Below are 25,357 nucleotides of genomic sequence, written 5' to 3'. Positions count from 1 at the left end.
AAGCTCAGTTGCCTCAAACACTGTCAGAGACTTCATTATTTTTAGTAGAAATTTCATGCCTTAGACAAACAAATTCAACACCTAATTTTTTTTCTTTTTTCATGATTGTTGTTGCTGGTTTTTTTTTTCGTTTTGTGCTCTGTTTTTTTGACTAATTTATGTAATTTGTTTTTTTGTTTTTTTTTTTTCAAAACATTTTTTTAAGAGTTCCAATACTTGTGGAGCATCCACACATTGAAAACATTTGGCATGTAGACAAGACAGAGGTAGTCAATGTTCCCTTTGAGAAAAAACACCTTTTAAAAGACGTCTTCAATTTACTTTATTTGAAACTCTGATCTGAAAATATCTGTCAACAAGACTTGTTAGTAGTGAGAAGTACAAACCAAGTTTCCCTTCATAACTTAATTTCTTAAATGTCCCAATCACTGGATCTCCCATAAATATTACATCTTTTTATTTTTGGTGCAAAATACAAGTCCTTCTTTATATACAAATGAAAAGTGCAAGTCACACTTCAATAATAACAGCTCTAAAGTTTACTTGTTGTTCTTCTCTGTCTGTCAGCTATCAACAAAATCGTTTTAGATTCGGACAGTGCATAACTATTTGTGGACTAGAGTTCCAACGCACCTCTGTAATCGCATATAGTTACTTCTGTCTCTTGAACAAATGTTTCTCCATTGTAAGACGCACTCTACTCTGTTGTCACCACTGCTTTAAGTTCAGTGGAAACGACTGACTGAAGGAATCGAGATGGCGGTGTTGGAACGTGTTGCTGAACGCTTGCTACGGTCAAGCTTTGTAGATTTAGGTACTGGTACACTGGGATCATCTATGTATCTCTTATACTTCCTAATGTGATATCCTTCTTTTATAAATATGAGGGTAAAAGACGATTTGTAGTCGCATTCAAAACTGTGATTGGCTTGTGTTATTTCTCACCTTTGCCATGAACACAACTCAAGTGAGTTTCGAGTCTTTGTTTCCTCGACAACTTTCGGCCGCAAATCGTGCATTTGTAGTACGATCGATTCTTGTCGATTATTTCTTCATAGAGAGAGCTCACATCATTATTTATATCACCAAGGTATCCATCGTCTAGAAACAGAGAACCGGTCGGAGAAGTCAGAATAAAGTTGTGCGCTTCTCTTAAGACTGCAATCGGCCAGCCAGCGGATTCACTTTGCTAGCCAATGACAAGTCCTAAAAGATCCACGTGATCATGCCCGTGATCGGAAACAAAGAAGACTCCATTTGGCGGGAGTTACTACATCACGGGCGACGAGCGTGGATAGAAAAAACGACCCAAATACGAGTGGTCAGCGGTGAACAACTTTCATAATTCATATATAGACAGATCATTTGTGGTATCAGGAAACAATCGTGTTGTAAAGCCGAAGTTGTAAACAGTTTACTTCGCTAAATAAAATGTTAAGCAATTCAAAAGTGTTGATTGTACATATATATTTTACTGCTTTAATAAACAATGAAGGCATCGGTGGCATCCGAAAGGTACCAAGAAGAATTAAATGTACGTTTTGTAGTTGCAGAAAACAATCGTGTTGTAAAGCCGAAATGTCACCAAGTTACACTTCGCTACTTAAAAAGTTGAGCAATTTTCCTCAAGCTTTAACTGGAACAATACTTTTAATGCTCTATTAACCGACGGAGGCATCGGGAAAGGCATTGGTGACACCAGGAAAGGCATCAAGAAGAATGATATTCACGTTATGTAACTTGTTGTGTGACGAAAAAAACGTATCTTGACTTGTTCAAAGCATTAATCACAGTTGGCTTCCTTTTCACTTGAATTTTGTATCCACAGCCTAAGATGAGAAATTTAAAATTTCTATCAGCTGAAGTTCTTTTACTGCATATTATATCTATTCAATCGCCCCCAATTCACGTGGAAAAAAGGCAAGTAGGAAAACACTGAGCTTCGAGAAACAGCCATGTCAAGGCTAATGTATTTACCATTCCTTAATATTTACAATCAAGACCACTTCCTATTCAATTGAACAACTGACTTAGCGTTTAAGCCCAAAAAAATCACAAAGTTTGAATTCTGGGATGTTGTCCACTGTTGGCTCCATCAAGTTACGATTCTGCACCATTGACCCTCGTGAAAATCTATCTTTCCCTCGAAATATCCAAAACAATAATTGCCTTCAACAGAAAAGCCATTGAGATGTTCTTTCAAAAAGTCGATCTCTAAATCTCTTAACATTGTTGGCTTTTGTCTTCATCATGGAAAAATCTTCCAGGAAAAGCAAACTACAGTGCGACATTCAAGTTAATGCCAAATTTGATTGAACTTTTTGACAACCGGAAATCATGGTACTTTTTTTTCGTCACGCACGTCACGCAGCTAGCTACAAACCATATATATAATTATTCTTGGTGCCTTTCCAAATGCCACTGACTCCCTCTCCGAAGCCTCCATTGTTTATTAAAGCAGTAAAAGATATGAGTTCAATCAACACTTTTGAAAAATTGCTTAAACTGTGAAGTAAACTGTTAACATTTCGGCTTTACAACACGATTGTCTCTGGAACAACAATTATATGTCTCTATATGAAGTATAAAAGCTGTTTTTACCGCTGACCGCTCATATTTGGGTCGTTTTTTCTATCCCCGCTCGTCGCCCGTGATGTAGTAACTCCCCATTTGGCGCTCATCTTTGAATGTACTTTTCATCGGTTTATCGCTTTGCTCAATTTTTTACTTAATATAACACTTCTAAAGATACCTTTTATTGTGGTTCACTAGGAAAACGAGAACAACGTGAGTGTTGTAAAGGAAAAGAAAGCTGTTGGCGCCGTGGAGTTAAAAAAGGGACAACAGTTGACATATTGACTGGTACGAACAAGGGTCGAGTGGCCATTTGAAAGTTGGTGGTGAGTAAAACATTGCGATATTCGTTACGTGATCAAAATCTTATAAAAGAATAGATGTAACGGGTTGAATTAAGCTTACATAACGCTCGGTGCAACTGAAACTAGAATAATTCTGAGAATCGAATCGGTCACTTGCATGCCGCAGTTCTTAAGCTTATTCTTTACAATGAAATAAATTGATCAGTAAGGTTTCAAGATTCCTTTAGTCACGTTGGGAACATTCAAGCTTTATAATAGGAACTGTATTAAACAAACCTTATTACATAAAGAAGCCCTCCTTGGTAAAAACAAAACAATGTATTCAGCCCTTTTTAGTAAAATCTATGAGAGAGATGTACCAACTCCAATATAACAGTGACTCAATATAACAGAGATTTCTTAATTTGAGAATCCAATGAATGCCCTTTTCCTTAGAGCCATCTTAAAGGCCTGGTCTGAGCTTTAAATATATATATTTACATATATTATTTTTTTTCAAATTCAGATGTCATGGAATCCAGATACAAAATGGTCAAGCTTCTTGTAGACAACCTCATTCAAGGCCAACTCATTGTGAGCCCTGGGAAAAAATAAAAACAGCAGCTAAGTTTGCAGTTTAGGATAACTTCATTCTAATTTATTGTTACAGTTACATCAAGATTTTAATTAAAAAAATCAATTTTATTTATCTGTAATTAACCCCTTCACTCCCAAGAGTGCTTGGTTTTCAAATATAATTTAAGACTGTATTTTATGGAAAAGATTAACAGATTTATTTCGCAATTTGTGTCAAACCAAATTTAATGATTGATTAGGACTATTTATATGAATAGCTGTAGTTGAGGATTAATCCGTATGAAGTTTTCAAGAAAAGAAAAATTAATCAAATTCCATCCTAATATTACCACATGTTGATGTTAATAATTAATCAAAATATTTTACATGGAAGCCTCAATTAAGCTTGTAAAATAAATTTCATTGAATACTTGAATTTTAGCTGGGTTTTTTTTAATTTAAAGTATTTATTTTATATCATTAGCCTCAAATTTTTGCTTAAAATTCCCAGTAATTCATAAAATTCCTGAAAATTCCCAGAAATTCCTAGGAATTTTTCAGATTTACAGCTTTTCAGTGAACGTCATTGGTTTCTCTGAGTTGGAATTCCAAGTCTGTTGGCGATAAACTTGGAATTTCTGGGAACTTCAGGAATTTCTAGGTTTTTAGAACCAAAGTTGTTATGGTTGGGAATTCCTAGGAATTCCCAGTCCGAATTTACCGTGAAAATTCACACCTTTATTCCTAGGAAAATCCTAGGAATTCCTACGAATTCCAAAATCCATTTTGCAATGGTAATTTAAGGTGGACTCTTTGGTAGCATAACATCTGGTTATATAATGGACAAGTTGGTGCTTAAGGTTGGACATTAGCTCTCACTAATTGATCTTTGTCCCACAGCCTTATTGATGTACTGCAAAATAGGAAACTGTTTTTTCTGTTGGGCTGGTCAAAAACTTGAATTAAACAGACTGTTGGTTTATTCAGGTAAATGAGAAAACAAAAAAAAAAGCCTGTGATTTTGGTAAAAAACTTTTCAAGAACTTACTTGTAAGTCAGAGTTATGCTTCTTTTTATTGGAGAAGTTAATTTTCATCTGTTAAAAAAAATTCATGGAACCAAATTATGTCCAAGGGCTGTGTGCGTCGTTTGGTCTTCTGAAGTGTTCTAAAGTTGAAAATTTGAATAAAAAAAAAAGAAAATAATGAATCATGTTTTGTATCATTATTTTCTAAGTTTAACTTTGATGTAGGCCTTTTGGCAATGCATGGAAAAACTAGAATCATATGGATCAGGGGTAATATGGTGTTCACTGCACCCACAGTTATTAACATTAGCACAATATGCTGAATTTCTAAAACATGTTGAAATAGGGTTCAAAAGTGAGCTTCTGTTAGAAGATGCAATCTGAAGATACTTTAGTCAATGTTTTCCTCATCACTCATGTCCAGTTCAATATGCTTTTCATTACAGGTTCAGCATGCAAGCCTAATTTTATGTGTAAGACAATTTATGCAGCTTATTAAAACTAAGAGATATTTTAATTTATCACTTAATGTTAAGTTTTTCTAATCAGTTCACCACTTGATACTTATATTATGTGTCTGTTTGTAACAGTATGGAACCTCCACACTCTCCAGTACAAGAGTTCCTCCATGATTGGCTTTGCATTTTTACAGTTAGCCTGTGTGTATCTCTTACACACAGCAGTAACATCATCCACTTCACTGGTATGGAGGCATATTTTGATAACTGCTGCAACTGCTAATGCCTATATTTTACTCTTAATCCTTTCAATCCTTGGATTGACTGAGAAGTAATTTCTCCCAACAGTATTGATACAATATCAAGCAGAAGGTTATGAGAATAAAGAAAAATAGCAACTGGCCAGCAGTATTTGTAGCAACTGAGACAATATAATTTAACACATGAATTTGCCAGACAAATATGAGGAGAAATTCCACCATAAACCAGTGAAGAGAACTACCAGCAAGATCTTTAGCAGTACCACTGTAGAGTGGAAGGGTTTGAAGTAAATAGGAAGTTGTTAACCTTTATACTCATCATTCTGACAATGTATTAGCAGTTGATACAGATTGTACAGTAGATGCAACCTTGACGCACAATTTGCTTATAACAAAACTGCTGATAATTATATTATTAGATGGGACTCTTCATGCTCTCAAAAAATCCACTGAGTTTTCATGATGTCTTTAAACTTACCTTCTCTAGTCTCCATTTAGTAATTGTGTGAGAGTGTTAGTAATTCTGCTATTTAAACTGCCATTCCATTCAATTTTAAAATAGTATTTAAGAATGTCTCTAGGGACTTTAAAAAGAAAGATGGCAACTTATCAGGTAGAACACATTATCTTGACCAACACTAAAGTCTTATAACTTACCATAATTTACAAGGAATGTGTAGCAGCTAAAGGAAAGAATCAGATCTTGGAAGTTTAAGGCAAAGTCATGAAGTATCAGAACTCACTTAATTTGCTCTCTATCTGTTGCAGTGGTTTATTTCAACACTGATATTTGGCATAGGATTATCATTATACACAGCAATAAATCTGTATGGCGTGGGCTGGCCAGGAGAGAACAGTCCACCAGGACTCAGGGAAACATTATAATGCAATTGTTTAGCTGCAAATGGTGAGCAATGGCATTGTTACTCCAAGTCTTGTGCATGGGCAGTTTGCAGGATTCATCTTTAAACAGTATTTTTTAACTTAATCTTTTAACCCTTTGCCCCCTAAGAGTGATTAGCATCTAACTTCTCCTTACAATATCACCCTTGAATCAAACATTAAGGTCATGAGAATAAAGGAAATGGTAACCAACTAACAAAAAAAGCTCTTGGTTCCTAACCCTGTAACTCCCATGGGTGACCAAAACAGAATTTCTCCTTACAATATCAAAACAATGTCAAGCAAACAAGAGAGGAGAATAAAGATAAATATCAATTACCAGTGGATTACTATTGATTGAGCACCAATTCTCCTCACTAACACTAAAAACATTGTATAATGGACATGAATGATGAATTGCTAAAATGCAGTCTTGATAGTGAAACAGTTAAATAAATTCCTTGCCAGCATCCTTGGTGAACAGTATGGAGAATATGCATACTGATGTAAGTAAGTGAGTAAAGGGTTAATGTGCAAGCTTAATATGCAAACTCACCAACTGTTACTCATCTTCTGTGTTTCCCAAGTTTCTGGTGTGAAACATTGCTGATCTTACCCATGCTAAAAAATTTCTCACACCTGCCTTGTGAGTCCACATTACTAGCTAAAACCAAATACCACAATCGTGTCTTCTACATGTACTGAATCAAAAGCCACTTGCCAAAAAGCAAGGAACTCTATCCCACTGTCAGCAAATAAAAAAAAAAAAAACATTTTTCCCCCCTTTTTTTCCCCTATTCATGAGTGGAATTACATAAAATTGCCAAAACTCAAATTCAAAGTTTGTGCTTTAAAATTCTTCTTACATTTTTCATTTTTTTAATTAGTGGGAGCAACACTGGCTGGGAATTCCTCTGACAACAATCAGTAAGGTGTATGACTGGGGAGGTGTCTTTGTTTGTCTTGAGCTGGCATCTTTGTTCTGTGGCTGTTTGCTGATTGGAGCACGTAATGTCAACAGGCATGATTGAACCTTCAAAGCTCCAGTAAAAGCTTTAAGGGGCACCTCCTGGATATTGTTATCTACCTGAATAATTTCCTACTGCTGTATGGCTAATTATTTTTGTGAAACTTATCTCATGATTAGCAATTTACTGTATGGAACCTCCACACTTGCCAGTCCAAGAGTTCCTCCTATGATTGGCTTTGCATTCTTACAGTTAGCCTGTGTGTATCTCTTACACAGCAGTGACATCATCTACTTCACTGGTATGGATGCATTCCTTGGCCTGTTCCAGGCATTCTTGCAGTACACAGAGCATGATAGCCACTCAGAAGGGAAATAGCTGGAGACTCAATCAGGGTGGGTTTATGGGTGCTTAAGGTTACTTCCCACCTTCATGGGTGTCCTTTCAGGAAAAAATTCATAAGCGTGCTAGTTTGGGATTATCATACCAAGGTGTGTACCTGTTTGTCTTTCAAACACTTCTGTAAAATTGATTTAACTTGACTTTTATCAGTTAATGGAAATTTCCTAAGTTGACCAAAAAAATGTTTTGCTCAGTTAAGTTAACCTTAAATGTTCCCTGTCAGTCAAATATGGTAAGTATGTGTTCAAGAATATATTAAAATATATTTTTAAAAGGAGTATGAAAAATTCACTAGTATTAAGAAGAAAGTAATTGTAAGGTTAAAATTTTCACTCAAGTTATTTCATAAGTTGTATAAAATTATTTTACTAGATATTTATTACAATAAACAATTATTCATTACAGTGGAGGTGAATACTGGTGGATACATACCACACCACAAAGTGGTGAGATAAATCCACTTTCACCAATGCAGAGGTGAATAATTGTTTTTAGACTAAGTGTATACCACACATATACCAAAATTAGTGTATTTCTCCAGTATACCAAAAAATGGTTGGAAATTTAACTCTTGATGTGCAATTTTCGTCTCATTGGCTACTCAGAGGTGTGTGGTAATTGCTGTTAACTTCCAAACTAGCCAATTAGTAGTTGAGAAAACCACTTTTTTTCTAACAGTTATTGAATTTAATGTTTTCCCATCCAAACAATGTATATTATAATAATGTGCTTGTGCAAATGTCAAATTAAAAACTGTTACAACTTAATACAAAATTTTATTAATACATTTTAAGAACCTCTCTAAGATCTTAGGAATGACTTATTTGCTCACATCAAATGTAGCAAGCATTTCCCAAGTACTGTGAAAGCCTGAAAGTCACCTTTTCCTTTGTCCCCATAATTTAACTTAACTCTTCAACTCCCAAGATCTGATTATCAATTCTCCTTTATAGCTGCAACACATTTCATAGTAAATTAGCTGAGAGAATTTGGTGCTAGATCAAGGTACATCTAAATGTACCTGATAAGTTTGATTTTTCTCATCACCTGTTTATTGGATAATGAATGGATATAATAGGGAGAAATTAGGTGTTAATCAGTTCTGGGAGTCAAAGGGTTAAGGTTACACCAGAGCTGACTGAGAAAAAAAGTAATAAAAAAAATAAAACCCAATGCTCAGTGGCACATTCCTCATGTTGTTCTGGAAGAGTAAGTGTCTCTCAATTTTTGCTCTGACAAAGGGCTGGCTAGCACTTGAAACATCTTTAGAAACTCTTCATGTGGCCAATTTACAACCTGGTATCAACAGGTACTGACAAAACTGGTGGGAAAGTGCTAGAAACTCATTATGGTGGCCAATTTACAACTTCACTTAAGCTGATAAAACCAAATTATCCTGTAATACCCCTCAGCAATGTAGCACCACAATTTCTTTTAGAACTTCTTCCTGTCATTTATTTGTTTAAAACATAATTGCAACCTTGCAAGTGTACACTTATATCTCTCTCTCAATAGCATGTGTGTTGTTGAATGGTGCATTGATAGACAAAGCCAAAGGCATTGAATCCAAAAATTACATTCTTTAATAATGGTAACAAGATTAACATAGAGTGATAAATGCAAGAACTTGAACAACTTATTCACAGTTTATACATTACAGATATTCATAAAATTTGGATAATCTGTTCCATCATCTTTATGGACCAGCACTGAGCTGTTGTTTTCTTAGCACTTTCCACCATTCCAGCAGTCCTGTTCTGAACATCAATACAACAGCAGTTTGTCCCACTGACAGACTTCAATCATCTTCTCATTCCCTTAGAAATATTTGGTGGTGTGCTTGAAAGAGTACCTTCAGCTCTACAGATTAGACAGATTAGCATTCTCCTCCCCAAAGGACACAAAAGAATTAAGCTGCAGATTCCACAGAACTTGTTTGCTTTCTTCTTCCCATAGCCTTTAATGTACAATTGTAGACACAGATCTTACAACACATTGGTACAAAAAAAAAGGGTTCTTTGAGTGATTCAGAATTCATCGATAATTTTTATACATTCATCCATTTGTAAACACTTAATTTCTGCTCATCAATTGTAGCCAGATAGTCATTTCCATTGCCAGCAAAGGGAAGAACATCTAATATCTCTTTTCCTTGGTTGGGTAGTTTCTGCAGCTGGTTTCCATTGCTGCCATTCCATATCAAAGTCTAGGAAAAAAAAAAAAAGTAAACATTTTGCACACTAAGTTGGTGTTCATCCACATAACCACAAAAGGTAGACATTTTCTCAATGCTGGGTACATGTACCTGCTTGAGAATGTCTTTCTTTTGCATAGAATGTTTAATCTTATGGCTGAGAGGTATGCCGCCGTTAAGATCATGACATGTACATACTTCTGTTCTCTTAGCATAATGAAACAAATTCTTACATATTTTAGAACATTTTTGCATGAAGATATAGTAAATAATTTTGGTTACACATGTAGTTTTTTCAAGACTTTTCTTAGCATACATGTAGCCCTTTCACTTTCAGAAGTGGCCAAAAAATACTTAAATTACCAAGACAGCAAGCAGGTAATCAGAATTTAAAAAAAAAAAACTATCAAGCTTCTGATATCAAACAATAAAGACCTTCATTGTAAGAAGCTGTTGATACATGTGGGGAAAGAGGGTAATTCTTGAGATCTTAAATGTGAAGGGTTAAATTTATCATCACTCTTGGCTACCCCTGATGTGTTCAAGCTTCAAGTGCAACACTGCAGATATCATTTACTGCACAGGAACATAATCAAACTGCTATACACCAAAGCTTGAGGAAAACTCACCGATGAGAGGCTCTCATCACCAGCTGCCACCATCAGAGTGTTGCAATCATCAGGACAAGTGAATAACCTGGATTTGCTGAGAAGCTTTTGTGTTTGGGCCGCCAACACATTGATTGACAGCTTGACAGGTACAGAGGCTGGCATCTGAAAATAACATGATTGTAGAACACAAGAGTTTGTAATTATTGCCAAGCCAAATACATGTACAGGATCATTCAGCCTGCACTGCTGGTTAGTTGTACCAGCATATAGTACAAGAATACAAACAAAATTGAATGGCAGAGTATGAGAGCAATGGTGAGTAACATTCCTCTTTTCATATCTGTACTCTTTCAATCCATACCATCAACTCGTTTGATTCCACACCAACAGCTGCAACACTACTTAAAACCAAACCAAGTCAATTCTTTGTTTTATCAGACACCCCTTTCCTGAACGCCCTTAAACAATGATGTTTATTATCAATAACTACCAGTACCAGTAAGTATTCATGTTTCCCACACAACCACAATGTACATACCATCCTCACCATCCTCCATATTCCCTGCTCTTTCTGCTTGAGCTCGGGCCATTGATACACCCACACCTTTACCTTGCAACTGACAAACCTATGTGTGTTGTACCATACAGTGTATATAATATTAACAATAATTATTCCAATTGTATACAGTTGTTAACTTAACCTAAATCACAAAATCCCCTTGTGACTTGCTAATGAGAATCTGGTTTCATATCAAGACACATGCAACACCATCCTACTGTATGTCATTCCTTCCAGCTAGATTCATTGAAATTATATGATAATTCATGATAGTCACTTCTAGGAGGCAAAGGCTTTCAGATCAAGCCTAGTACATTTACAGTAAACTGTATTTTTAATTAGTAAAACTGTTACATACATGTACAGCATGATTAAATACATACATAAAATTTTAATTTCCCTGCAAAAAAAATGTGGAGTGGGGTGGGGGTGGGGGGTGGGGGTGTATTACAAGATAATTTGGTTTTAACAACTGAGATCTTATTGTAAATTGGCCACCTAAAGAGTTTCTTGCATTTTCCTCAACAGTTTTGAGACACTTCACCAACAAAGACTCTTTTTATCTCACTGGCTAAACTTTTATCCAGCTCAGATTAAACATAATTACATCAGTTTAACCTTGAGATTGCGTAAAAAATTAACATGTGGTACACATTCATTTGAAAAATGAACTGCACAAGATAAGAAAATCCTACCAAATGTCTTGTTTGAGGGAATTTCTTGGAGGGGCGAAGAGAAAACAAACAATGACGAGTTGATGGCTCAAAGGATAAACTGGTGCAAGACCCTAAACAGTATGAGACAAAAAGGAATTTAACTCATGATAATGTGTTATGGTACGGGTACAAGTGTGTTATGGTACGGGTACAAGTGTGTTATAAACTAAGTGCAAATAAGTCTGGCTTGATGTGTTTGTTGTAAAGAGAACTCACACCATGTACATGTTAACCACCTACAGGAATTAAGGGCCAAAACCAAGCATCATTTTTAAAACAAGTTTTAACTGCCCACACATGTGAACACTGTACAACACATATCCTTCACAAAGGTGATGGCATTTTCATCCTGGGATTGGTTTTTGTTAGAATATGGTCAACTCACAAAGTGATACAGTGTAACTGTGCTGATAATAACCCCCCCCCCCCCCCCCCCACAAGAAAATTTCAGAAATTCACATTCAACTTTTTCCCTAAGTAAAGACGATTAAGAAAATAACATGACAGTTTTCCCCTTACAGATCTGTCATTTTCTCTAATACAGTCAAGTACCTTCAGGAAGAGTTAGGCAATGGGGGACAAAATCAGCTCCAGGTGTTTTTCCCAGAAAGAAGCTCCTTCAAGTTTGCAAACAAGAATTCCTCCAGGTCTGCAAAAAAAAAAAAAAAAATGGCAAAAGAGTATCCCCAAGTAAATTGAAGTGTCCATTCAACCCCTCTCTTTAAGTAATTATGCATTTCCCTTCTATTAGTTTATATGCATGGTTTGCAACTACTAATGCCCCAGAATTCTGTAAATTGGAAAAAAAAATCAATCATGCAAAAGTTTTGAAACAAATATGTATTTTGATTCTTTCTCTCCTGCATGCATACATGTGTTTTTTTTTTTCTTTTCATGTGGATGCAATTGCTTCAGGGAATTTGTCTTTCATTTGGCATTCACCTAATACAGTGTTTGATGCCCATAACATTAAAACTGTGTGGAACAGCTACAAGTTAATCACTATTAATAATAAAGGAGGTAAGTTTCTAAAAAACTGTGGTGCTGCATCAGTGGGGGAGTATAACAAGATAATTTTGGTTTTACCAACTGAGATGATCATGTGCATTGGCCACTGTAAAGAGTTTCAAAGCTGACATTCCTAGTAGTTTTGACTTTAAAGTTATTATTATGTGCAGATTGCTCTCACTTGACTTGGAAAGTAGTTTGTTTGTTCATTCTACTGTACATACAAGTCAAAAAAAACCTTTGTCACAAGGTAGTCTAACATTCACCAATTATTATTATTTTTTATCAAATGATGATGATACAAAAAGAAAGCTTCCAAAATGTTACAACCAATTACTATACAACATAAGGCAAAAAACACATTTTTTTCTCTCCTACAAGTGTTCCATTGACAATACAAGCAGGTCCTCACAATACGCACTTCAGACAAGTGCCTATTTGCAAACAAATAAATTTAAGGCCTTGAGCCAACTCAGTCAGCCACACCCCTAGCACACCTTGCTCTATCTCTCTCAAAATCTTCCAACAGGTGGAGAAACACTTATTCTGCAGAGCCAACATTGAGGCCTGCTTGCAAACTCAACCTCAACACCCCACTCAACAGCATTAATGAACAACTACTGCAGTAACAATAATCAATTCTTTGTTGCCTTGAGTCAATTTGATGCAATAAAATGCAGCTCTTTCTTGAATTTCCTTTCACACTCACTCAAGAAAAGTACATGTACTTCTATCTATTGAAAAAATTACACTGTTAGTAGTTTTTAACCCTTCACTCCAAGATCTCATGGCAATTCTCCTTACTGTCTGTCATACAGTTCCTATGGTGTTAGCTCTGGAATTTGGTGTTGGATCAACTAATAATCCCCTAATTTACATTTGTCTTATTCTCATTACCTGTGCACTTAATATTGTATGGCTATTGTGAGGAGAAATTCTGTCTTGGTCATCCATGTGAGTTAAAGGGTAAAAGAGAAACTACCAAATGTGTTTTGACATGATCTCACCTCAGGGCACCATGAGGGTCTGATGACACATGAGCCAAGGCAATGACAGGACAGGAACCCCCTGTTGTATTCTGAATACTCTTCAGGTAAGTTTCAGTGTTTCTTATGTCAAAAATAAGACAAGTGCCATTCTGTAGCCCGCAGTAGATGTAATTGGTGTCATCTTCATTCCAAGCACATGACCAGCAGGAACTGGTGTATTGTAACTATGATTCAAAACACAATAATTTGCTAACACTTAAACCAAAGAGAACTTTGGGTGAGGAAAAATGTTATACCAGTGAAATTAAACTCAATACAATGCTGGCCTCAGACCATACATGATACATGTACCTGCAGTTGATTCAGGCCTTGTCCTCATTGACTAAAACACATTACTTTGTATATGATGAGTTGAATCATGCATACATTTATTGGTGCTTACTATTGATCTATTGGAGGACAGACACATAGATGACATCACCATTGACGACATTTTGCTTTTTATCAAATAAAACAAATAGATTCTTTATTTCCGTAGGTCTTTTCAAGTCATGGATAAACAACATCAGTGACACAATCAGCTGAGCCTCATGTGCCACTTTTTTTTTTTATCACATTTTGACATGATCTGTGATCTATTACATGACAGACACATGGCAGCATGGAACCTACATGTACTTGTTACATAAAAAATTGCACTAAGTACTAATTCTTTTTTCTCTTAATACTCTTTACTCCACTCACGTCTGTACAACAGCATTGCTCAGCATACTGGTGACCCTGACAGTCTTGTCCATGCTTGCTGTCAACAATAAACCATCACCTCTGTTGTTAAATGCCACATCACGGACGGCCTTCTGGTGAATGCGCACAAACTCACAATGCTTTGAATCTAAAGAGCTCACCTAAATTTGCACAAACATATTAAAGAAAAATTTTATAAAACAAGTACATAAACATGTTCTGGAAAGGTGAGACGGTGAGACCGTTGGCTATAAGTCACCTTGGATTTAATGCATAGACTTTTCATTTCAAGTCTTACAGTTTCTACTGAATGTAAAAAGATTGCATAGCATAATTAATCAACTCAAGTGAAGTTTACAAATCATAAATCCAGGAGAAAAGAACAAGATTCTAAAAATCACAGTAAAGACTAAGGAATTGAGGTTATTAAGAAAAGATATTTACTTTACCTTACCTTACCTGAGTTAACATACAGGAGAAGATTTCAATTCAAACAAGCCTTTGAATTAGCAGGCCATACAGCAAAATATGAGATAGCATAAAATTAAATACTGTTAGTAATAATCCCAGAGTCTTTTACATACCTTTACCACACCAAATCCAGGAAAGAGCTGGTTTGGTGAAGGCTTGGACACAACTAGTACAGCATGGTGTTGATCAAAAGAAATCACTCTTGCTCCATTCTAGTGAAAACAAGTCAGAGGAAATGATAGTATTATTCTTACTACAGTAATAAGTCAAAAATTGGCCAAATAATACAAATTCTTAGCTCTGATGGTGCAGCAGACAGAAAAGTAAAGTTACATCAATCTTTCAGGTTCTGGCCAAGAGATCCATCAAGATCACTGATGACTTCAAGTGCACCTCTGCTAATGTCATGTACTACCGTATTTATTCACCTATAAGCCGAGCGATTTTTTCCAACGAATTAAACTGAGAACAGGTAAATTCTTGCCAAGGTAGGGGGTTCGGCTACAGCCGAGTATTTTCGCCAAAGAAAATTTATGGGTGCTTAACAAGATTCGAAATTCAATGTTTATTCGACTATAAGCCGAGCGATTATCAACAAACACAAATTTCCGAGATCACGAAAGGTAGGTACATGTAAATCTTGTTGGTCATTGACTTTAATCTTTGATCTTTTCGTCAGCGACACACCATCGATTCACTGATTCCGTAATCTCTAGCGATCTAGGAGTTGTTTTCGGTTTATGTTAATTCATCTCAGTTAACGACACGCGTGGAGTACTTTACAATTATTAGGTCTCGGCTTATAGCCGAATGTTTTGTGTTTTTATTTTTTATTTCAATGCAACAGCTGCTGATATGAAAAAGTTTAGGGTCTCGGCTTATAGCCAAGATCGGCTTATAGGCGAATAAATACAGTATATAACTTGCACTTATTGAAAAAAAGTTATACATTGGTGAAACAGGAAGATGACTTGGTGACCAATTCCAAGAACACCCTTGCAATGTAGAGAGAAATGACAAAGACGCATCCAAACCAGTCGCTAGACACTTAAATTTCCCTAATCATTCTAAGCAGCATATAGCAGTTTTCAGGGCCTTTTCCTACATCTACGCAGTTAGGAAAGCCACAAAACTCTAGAACTAAAATTTATCTTTCATATTAGCACTCTTAATCCCCATGGTATCAATGAGCACTTTTCACTTAACTATTTATTCTTGTTTCTGTCACCATATTCCCACCAATAAAGTAGCTCCATTTTCTGCATATAAACCTATACACACCCACAATTTTCCAATCGCTCTTATGAAGGGCTAACACTCAAAACGAGTCTATTACTGTATTCACATGTAGAAGTGGCACATACATGTAAGTGTAATTCAAGCTTTACCTGTGAAACTTGAAAAGACATTTGTAGAACATATGATTTCCTTGATAGTAACCTCTGACTAGAGGTGCTTTGCCCAAATGTTCTTACAGCTGTTTGATGCCCCCTGAGATTCTGAGCTGCACTGAGAGCACGAGCTGGACCTGAAGATTTAATAAAAGACTGTACCTTTAACCTTCAAGAGTGACTAGCACTTAATTTCTCCTTACTATATCACCCCTGAATCACACATTTGAGGTCACAAGAGTAGAGGAAATGATCAACAACTAAACACTGGTTTTCAGTTACAACAGAGTCTGAGTCGAAATCAAAGGTGCAGAGCAATATGATCAGGTGAAAACTTTGTTTTGATTCCAGTAAGTCAATTGCAAAACCACAAATTGCAATAAAGTTCAGGACTTATGAACAAACCTTGTACCACACCAAACTAATTACCATTGTTGCCTGCAGTTTACTTTTCATTCTGACACTGATTGGCTTATTCAAGAAACATATTTGTCATTTCAATTTTCTTCAGTTTACCAAACTGAATAAAAAGCAGCACCAGGTACAAAAACATGACCTGCTTTTTGGGTTCATGATTTGAAACAAAAGTACAGTACCAACATGGATAAAAGTTAACAGACTGAGAAAAAGACCACTATTTTGCGATAAGGCTTTGAGTGTGCAATAAGAGGAAGGTGACTGTGGTTGATCTTAATGTACAAAGTCATGTATTCTAACAGGGTCCTCACAGCACTGCCACCAGATCACTAAATCAGAATCAGGGCTCTTCTTTGATAGGAAGTGCTCTTTTGAATTAGGTTACTTTTATATGCAATAGGGACACTTATTGAAATAGGGATGCTCACTAACAAAAACAGATTTGAGGGCAGGCACTTATTAGAGGGGGTATTTATTGGAACAAGGGTACTAGATCAAATCATCATTTATCCTAAGATTAAGGATACGATTCATGCATTATGCAAAAATATACTGACAAGCCTAAAACTTTGAGATACACAGTCATGCACTATGCACCTATGTCTTCTCCAGCATTTACCTCGCCAATTGGTATTACAGCAATACACAAGCCTCTCTCTCCAGATCTGTCAGTGCCCTGTCATGTTCTGTTGTATTGATAACTTGATGGCTTTTGTGTAAAAATATTATTCTTATGTCTCTTTTTCTTGCAGGTGCATTGCACTGTGGACATTTGTCATTTCCTCCTCCTTGGCTTTTGACCATCTTTCAATGTAGCTTTCAGGAAAAAAAAAAAAAAAAAAAATATATATATATATATATATATATATATATATTTGCACAATGGAGAATGTGCTTCCGTTTTCAACGCTTTATTCAAGACCCGACGCATTTCGGCATTTGCCTTCCTCAGGGGCCTTAACATGCAATTGTTACAGAGTCCTAATTCAATATATAACTAACTGCAGACAGTACTGTTTCGGCCTTCTGGGCCTCATCAGTGCAGTGCTGATGCTAAGATGGAGGTAAGACCATATAGCCACCCAAGTGATCTCAAACATGTGGGATCATCTAAGCCATGCCAGAGTGCTCAAACTAGAAAAACTAGTGAGCATGCATAATATATATATATGAGAAATTTTTTAGTTTATCATGAAAATCCTAAAACCATTCACTTGGGATCAATTAGAATCCATTTTCACCACTTTCTTAGATATAGTCCAGATTCACAAAAGGAGGAGACTCAGCTAGAGCTCAATGTCTCAACAGCAGATAGTACTTGAGCCTTTCAGTTAAAAGAACTCCATCTCATCAAAACATTTACCTTCTTCCAAAGAGATGCCCACAAGTGAGAGATGATAGCCTGTGAGAACCTGAGTTTGACCATGGTGTCAAAACAAATTGGACAACTTTGGGACTAAAAGACAAGAGAGAAAAATTACCATTAAGTAGTAAATATGATGTCACATACAGTTGAGTCAGCCATCATGTCAGAAAAAGACAGACCAGCCAAGGTAAAAGCTACTGCATTTAAAAAATTAATAGTTTAAAAATAGTTTACAGTCGGATGAATGAAATTTTTTCAAAGAGTTCATGTAAAAACCAGCTTTTTACCAAAATCTATAGCCATCACAGATCGGCAGCGCAGACTAACATCCCCCCCCCCTTGTCCTGAATTCAGATTTTCTAATCTAAGTTATGAACATGGATATAGTCAGCTAGCAACATTGATAAGAAGGGAGGGGATCGTTTTCGCGAGATCAACAACATGCCAATGACTATCCTGTTAAGCAAAATGTCTGCTATAATTTTGCTATTTGGTTAAAGCTCAGACTCAGCAAACTTGCATCATCATCTTTTTCGGGTGATTTAACCGGTGACCTAGTATTTTTATCTTTTGCAGTTTTTAGCGGTTGTTTTCGAGGACTTCATTTGAAACTCGTCTGAGGAATTCACTGCTAACACTCCAAGAACTTGTACATTTCTAGCGACCGCTGGCATCACATTTTGAATCGACGACTGCATCTGGCGCTTTATTTTCTCACTTGATTCCTGAACGCGTTCGTTTTTTTGTTCACCTTCACACCTTCAGTGTCTATGCACTTCCATGCACTTCCATCTCTTGATCTCGACGTTCTCATTTTCGCGATCATTTCGATCATTCTTCAAAAACTTCAAGGTCATCAGTAGCAGGATTTGAAGCCATTACACCTCTGAAAAGTGTGGAATACTCTTATCGTTACATAATTCCAATCAAATGTTCCTAGTCGTGATCACTGACATTCACAATACCCGCCATTTTCAACTTAACTGATCCGAGCAACTCCAAGAATGTTGTTGGGTCTGGGTCCAGCAAGGCTTAGTCCCCTTCCGCGACGATGTGACTTTCTATGAAACTTTCACAAGATGAATTTCAATATAAATTAATACATTTTAAATTTGAACCTCTATCTTTCAATTGAGAATCAAGCTATAAAATGGTGGCTTTTCCTTCTCCTCGGCTGTAGGAAATCTGGAGCACCCTTGTGAAGGTCTTCCCACAAAATCAGTCACAGGGGCATTCTTCAAGATCTGCTCGCTTATCTGGGCGTTATCAGGACCAAATATGAATTCGTCTCTCGTTGTTTTGTCTGTAGGTCACATTATGACTTATTTCATGTTTCCAGAATACGACCAGATCTCTTTAAGGGAACAAAGAACCCCTTTAAATTCGCCCCACTCCTAACTTGTGGCGTCACAGCTCTGTTGGTAGAACCAGGAGCCCATTACTTGGAGCGTTCAACTGCCCTGTATTTTTGTCACGGCGTTTTCACATACAAGACTATTTTAAGTTTGAAATTACCACGAGTTAGGACTCCTCCTGGACGAGAGCCCATTGACCAATCAAAACTAGCGCCTGATGAATTTCTAATTCACTCGATAATATATCGAAAGGAAAATGGCAGAGAGATGCAAGGATTCTTGCGATAGTTCGAGTGCAGATTTTTGTGAAGATTTTGAAAATACTTCGAAAAGCAGCAGTTCCGAAAATGCTGGTGAAGATGAACCTGAAACGAGCTCGGCTTCGCGTCCGTCACGTTTTAAGAGAAAGAAAAAGAACAGCCAGCCACGATCGTCGAGCAAAACGACATCGACTACATCAGAGAAACAGCAAACAAAGAAGATGCGAACTAAGAAGAACAAACAGTTTGAGTGATTAGTTAAAGTAGATTATAGCTTGGCCGCTAAAGAGATTTCCTCAAAGATCCCTTTTCAAATGTTAACCCTAGCCCTTTCAATTTTTTTCTTGGAATGGCTATGTCATGAAATTAATCTTGTGAGTACATATCAACGATTTTAAAAATGAATTCTAACCAGTACAACATAAAGCAAGTTAACTACTTTTTGCCAGTATCGAGTTAACACCGCATGAGCCAAACCTATCTCATGATCTGAAATTTGCTCGTTTTTCATCAATTCACCGGCTAAAGAACTCTCTCATCGGCTATGTTCGTGATGTATCTACTACCCAAGAAATTTTTCATTGTCACTCTCCACAACTTGAAGCCTAAGGATATTTTGTCAGATTGAGATAATAAAACGACTGATACAATAGCCTGTTCTAGGCACTTAGCTTGTATTTGTATTTGTAAAATTCGCCAGGAAGACTTGGTTTTCACCAAGTTAACCTTTCCTCGCTCTCAGGGCATATAAAGCAAAAAACCGTACATTTTCTTTTCACGTTTAGTAAAATATATCAAGTATACCAAAAGCACCATTCGTCTTTTCTCAAAAGTCCATTTTCACTCTGTCAAAGCTCTTCCAAACTCGAGACAAGCGCTATCTTGAATGGCGCAATCTTTTCTGTGACCTCCAAAGTTTCGTTTTACACTCGCGTGAGATACGTATAAGTCTTCTCCACAGCCGTTGATTACCGGTCTCGTCAAGATTGTTTTACTTACAATTTGCTTCAATATATTCGATTTTTTTCATAATGGTAAAGCGTTGTGTCGTCCAGTTTTGTACTGATTCAAACAAAACTGGGCATACAATGCAAAGATTTCCAAATGAAGCAAATTTGAAACAACAAAGGGTTAATTTGTTCAAGTGAAAGGAGCCCATTTCATCGAGCCGTTCGAACATTTTGTTGTTTGTAGCAGTCATTTTTTCCCGATTGCGATGAGAAAAGCTACATGGTTGAAATGGGCCTCAAGAAAAAAAAAACAACTTCTTCCTAGTGCTATACCGATGATTCAGGCCCTACTGGAAGCAAATGATTCTGAAGTAAAAAAGAGACCCATACAGTCGGCAGACGGCGAGGATTCGGAAGTGGCCGATCGCGACCACACTCGACAAAAAACCGAGGAGAAGTTAAGCTCTTCAAAAGTTAGAGGTCATGAGAGTAAGTAAAAAATTGATTTACATAGAAACCTTACGAATATTAAATAACTAAAGCTTTATCGATTCTCTCAAAGCACCTTTTTTCTCATCTATTGAAAGATTGTGGGGAAGCCAGTTCGAGAGCCAGCGCTGAGCCCATAGAAGACACTGACCTGTCTGAACCTTTGCATGAATTCGAAACACATGTCAAAGAAAGAGAATTCGTTGATGTGGGTTTGTAATGTGATGTGCAATTTTGTTGGTTTGATATAAAGAATTTTATACATGATCCTATAACTGACCCTTATTTCTATATGGGAATCCACGCCAACCCCTCTTGCTGCTTCCTTTGAGAAACCCTGCAAAGAAACAACAATTGAAGAATTTGTGTCACGGTTTTCACAGCAGTGGAAATACATTCAAAGATCAGAAGGACAATTTTTTTTAATTTTGAATATAGCTCAAAAGATCCCGATTCCAGATTGCAAAACTATCTTTTAGTATTTTCAATGGAAGCAAACACAAACAGGGTTCGATAATTATGCAGGCCACACAAAGAAATGTAGAAGTTACAACTTGCTTAAAGATGAAAATGCTTCGGAGATAAAGGAAAGCAATACATAAATATCTCCTAACAAACAGGCACAACCGCTAGTGCTGTATGACATATATCTGCATTAACATGTACTCTCAAAGGCTAGGGGTTTAAATCCATTGAAAGACGTTGCAAAATGCGCTGCAAAAGTGTTTCGGATTTTGTTTACCGCACAAGATTTTTTTTTTTTTTTTTGAAATTTCTTTCTTTCTTTTTTTTTTGGCATTTTACAAAACTTTATTCTACTTAGAATACACTACAGGACTCGGTTACAATACGTCACTTACAATAATTTACTGAGAACACACTACTAACAAAGTATAGTTTACAAAAAACTTGATTACAGAAGATGACTTACTCTCGATTACTTACACTACCTACACAATACTCTACATTTACATTATTTTACCACATATTACACTAATTTTAATATGTTACGGTAAGTTACTTACAGTATCTTACAAATAGTATATAGCGAAATTGTATGCTTTACAATAAAATTTGACTTCTTCTTCTTCTGCTACTCTGCATTGTTTGGACGACACCCATCCCACAAACCGATATGTGGCAAAAGCTTATCCCATTTCTGAAAATGTTTTGCTAATTTATTCCGCTTTGCTGCTATCTTCATTTCTACCTGGTATATCTCCCCGATCTTGGCCTTATAAACTCGTATGAAGGGATTCTTAGAATTCAATTTACACTTGTATATATAAAATTTAGCTGTCAGTATTAGATGATTTGAATAATCAAGTCCTCTTCCGCATTGAAAACTCCAAAAAATATATCCATTATTGAAAATGTTTGAAAGTTAAATTGACATTCACCAAGCCAAGAACAGAAAGCTTCCCAGAAGGCCTTTGTAACATTGCAGTAGAAAAATATATGTTCGAAGGATTCAACCACTCTACAAAAAGTACATAAAGGCGAATCCGACAATCCCCACCTAAACAATCTTTCGTTTGTAAATACTATATTATTTAATACTTTATATTGGAATTCTCTAATTTTAGTTTCAATTGTGACGGTAAAAGGCAAGGAGTATATTTTCTTCTTCAGTCAAACGGAAACTGTGGAAATTTTTCATCGAACTTTTTTTGCGCAGTTGGAGGGATATGCTTTTTGCTTTTAAACGCGTTATAAAGTGATTTGGACGTGATTTTTGCTAGCATTACATCAGAATTTTCTAATTTCAAATAAATTATGTCATCTGTATGAGAAGGGAGATGTTGAGCGCTTTGTCTAATAATATACGCCTCCAGTCACGAGGAATGGCGTCCACGACGCTCATTAACTAAAATGTGGTATCGGAGATAAATTTGCATGTAATACCTTCACACCCTTAAGAAGATTCCAGTGTCAGAAATGAGATCACCGATCGTAACAATTCCTTTAGAAAGCAAGTGTTTTTCGAAAAGTGAGATCTTTTGGACAGTAATATTTTTATTTTTCCATATAACCTGGTGACCTACATCTTCATACGAAAGTATCGAAGGTTGCCTTAACATGGACCAAGCGTCCAGGCACTCCTTATAAAAGGTCGGAAGTTAGATAGGTAACTGTCTGGTATCAAAATTACACTTAAGAACAAATTCCCCCTACCTGAGAAAGGAAGTAATTCAATGTTATTTTCCAAGAGCTGTTATAATCTTTATTTGTAAATCTTTTTAATACCATCACCCTCTGTGCGAGGATCATCGACTGAATATCCAACATCTTAAGCCCTCCATCCTCGATATCATTGATAAGAGCGGCGCGTTAATTTTATCATTGTCTTTCCAATTAAAACGGTACATCAGACTGTTGACCTCTTTAATTAAATCATCTGTGACTGTAATCAACGACGCTTTACTCAAGACTTTAGGGATAATAAACGATTTAACAGCTGTATCCTTCCCAAGCGTAAGCCCTCTCCATTTCCACATATTTATTGTATTTTTGATAGACTATATAAAACACCTTCGGAAGCTCAGCTTAAAAAATTTCTATGCATTCCTTTAGGTTGTACCCTTGCTTTATTGGATTTTTTGCCGAATACAAATAAATAACACGGTAAATTAAATACCAGTCTGAGTTTCCGAGACGACCATTAACGCTGTCAACATGTTCCGTTCTGTCTTCGTGCGGATCGTTTCGGTGAACCCTACGCGGCTCATATTGTTAAGGACGTGGCCCGACTCCCCTAAAGATTCTGGATTATCCCCATCGCTGCCATATACTAATCTTAAGGCATTCGAGTCACTCCACTCCCTAAAAAAAAAAAAACATCGTCCGCAGAACTATTGCTATTTGCAGGAGCTGCCATACCAATTACACTGTGGAATACGTGTTGCGCAATATTTAGTGCCACCGCTTATTTACGTCACCACTTCTCGCTACTGTTTTCACCGGAAGTGGAATTTCATTTAAAAATGCCGATTTTTTTTCCCTGAAATAAGTCAAATTGGACAAAACGAACTGCAAGTTCGTTTTCTATGCCACTTTTTTACATTGAATAAGGAAAACATGTATTACACGCCCTTTAACGATTCACGACATCTTCAATGACTCAAACCAGAAAAGGAGAAAATAAAAGCTGTTCCAAATCGTAACGAGTGTGACTCAAAGGGAAGAGGAACTAAACGAGGGGAACTCAAATTGATTGAAAAAAGATTGAGTTCCCCTCGAGAATCGAATCTCCTTCCTTCCAATTTCGCAGAGGGTGTTATTAACAATGCTTGAGCTTGAGCTTCGAATCCGTCCTGTTCGGGGCTACAAGATGTTGCCGGGCTGAGTTCCATCATCAGGCCCGGTTGTTCAAAAGTAGGATAACGCTATCCACTGGATAAATCGCCATCCACTGGATAGCGCAGTACGTTTTCTCAACAGTTATCCGCTGGATAGTGATTTATCTGTTGAACAGCGTTATCCACTCTTTGAACAACTGGGCCCAGATCTATAACAAAGGACATTCTGTTACTCAGTTTTTATTTTTTCACACGATAACAAAGTAAGTCAAAGGGATTACAATAACTTTCCGAGTCAATCACTGTACCTAACTCGCTACAAAAACTGTCTCTACAGAGAGGGCTCATGAAAGAAAAATCCAACTCAAGCAAATTTAAAAGACAAGGATCTTGACATGATATCAAAACTCTTTTCTAAAAACCGAAAACTAAAAACTATATTAAGATAGTAAATATGAAAACGATCTTGGCAGTAATGAGTTAATATGAAGTATATAGACAAAATATGATTGTCATAGATTCACAGTTATAAAAACATACGGCAAACTTTAATGTTCAATTTGCATAGAAACTACCTCGATGCTGCAATTGACCAAGAACGGAAATCTCAACTTAAAATTGAATTAAATTTTACGATGCAACTGAAACATTCGTAAGATTCAATATTGAAAAACATCACCAACACGACCTACTAGCGAAATAAACTGCTTCCCAATCTACAAATAAAGTAGATGGTCCTTTGAAATAAATTCTTTGTGAATAAATCTTCCAAGTTTAACTTTCTACTCATTCCAGAAACAAATGAAAAATTCGCCAAATTTTTTAACTGAGGAAGTGCCCACTACTTCTTGAGTCTCTTAAAATACTTTAACTATTTCAATCGTGATCAGTATAAAACGGAAATTAGTTTTTTAAAATTCAATTGTAAGCAAAAAAATCTACCATAGTTCACCGACTATTCTGCAACACACTGTTGTCTTTCATACTATACACTAAGAAATTAAAATTGAGTTAAGGTTTTAAAAACTAGTGTATTTTTACTGACAGACAATATCGCTACATGCCGAGATAATCAGGACGTTTAAAACTGAGACATTATGCCTTTAA

The 25,357-nt window shown here is 36.3% G+C and overlaps 1 pseudogene; it reads right to left on the bottom strand.

The window, feature by feature from the left end:
• Positions 1-9,309: 9,309 nt before the first annotated feature.
• LOC136279735 (E3 ubiquitin-protein ligase rfwd3.L-like) lies at positions 9,310-18,850 on the bottom strand (annotated as a pseudogene).
• Positions 18,851-25,357: the final 6,507 nt, after the last annotated feature.

This window comes from Pocillopora verrucosa, chromosome 3 (assembly GCF_036669915.1).
Source record: "Pocillopora verrucosa isolate sample1 chromosome 3, ASM3666991v2, whole genome shotgun sequence".
Lineage (NCBI taxonomy): Eukaryota > Metazoa > Cnidaria > Anthozoa > Scleractinia > Pocilloporidae > Pocillopora > Pocillopora verrucosa.
This window is presented reverse-complemented; position numbering and strand designations above follow the sequence as displayed.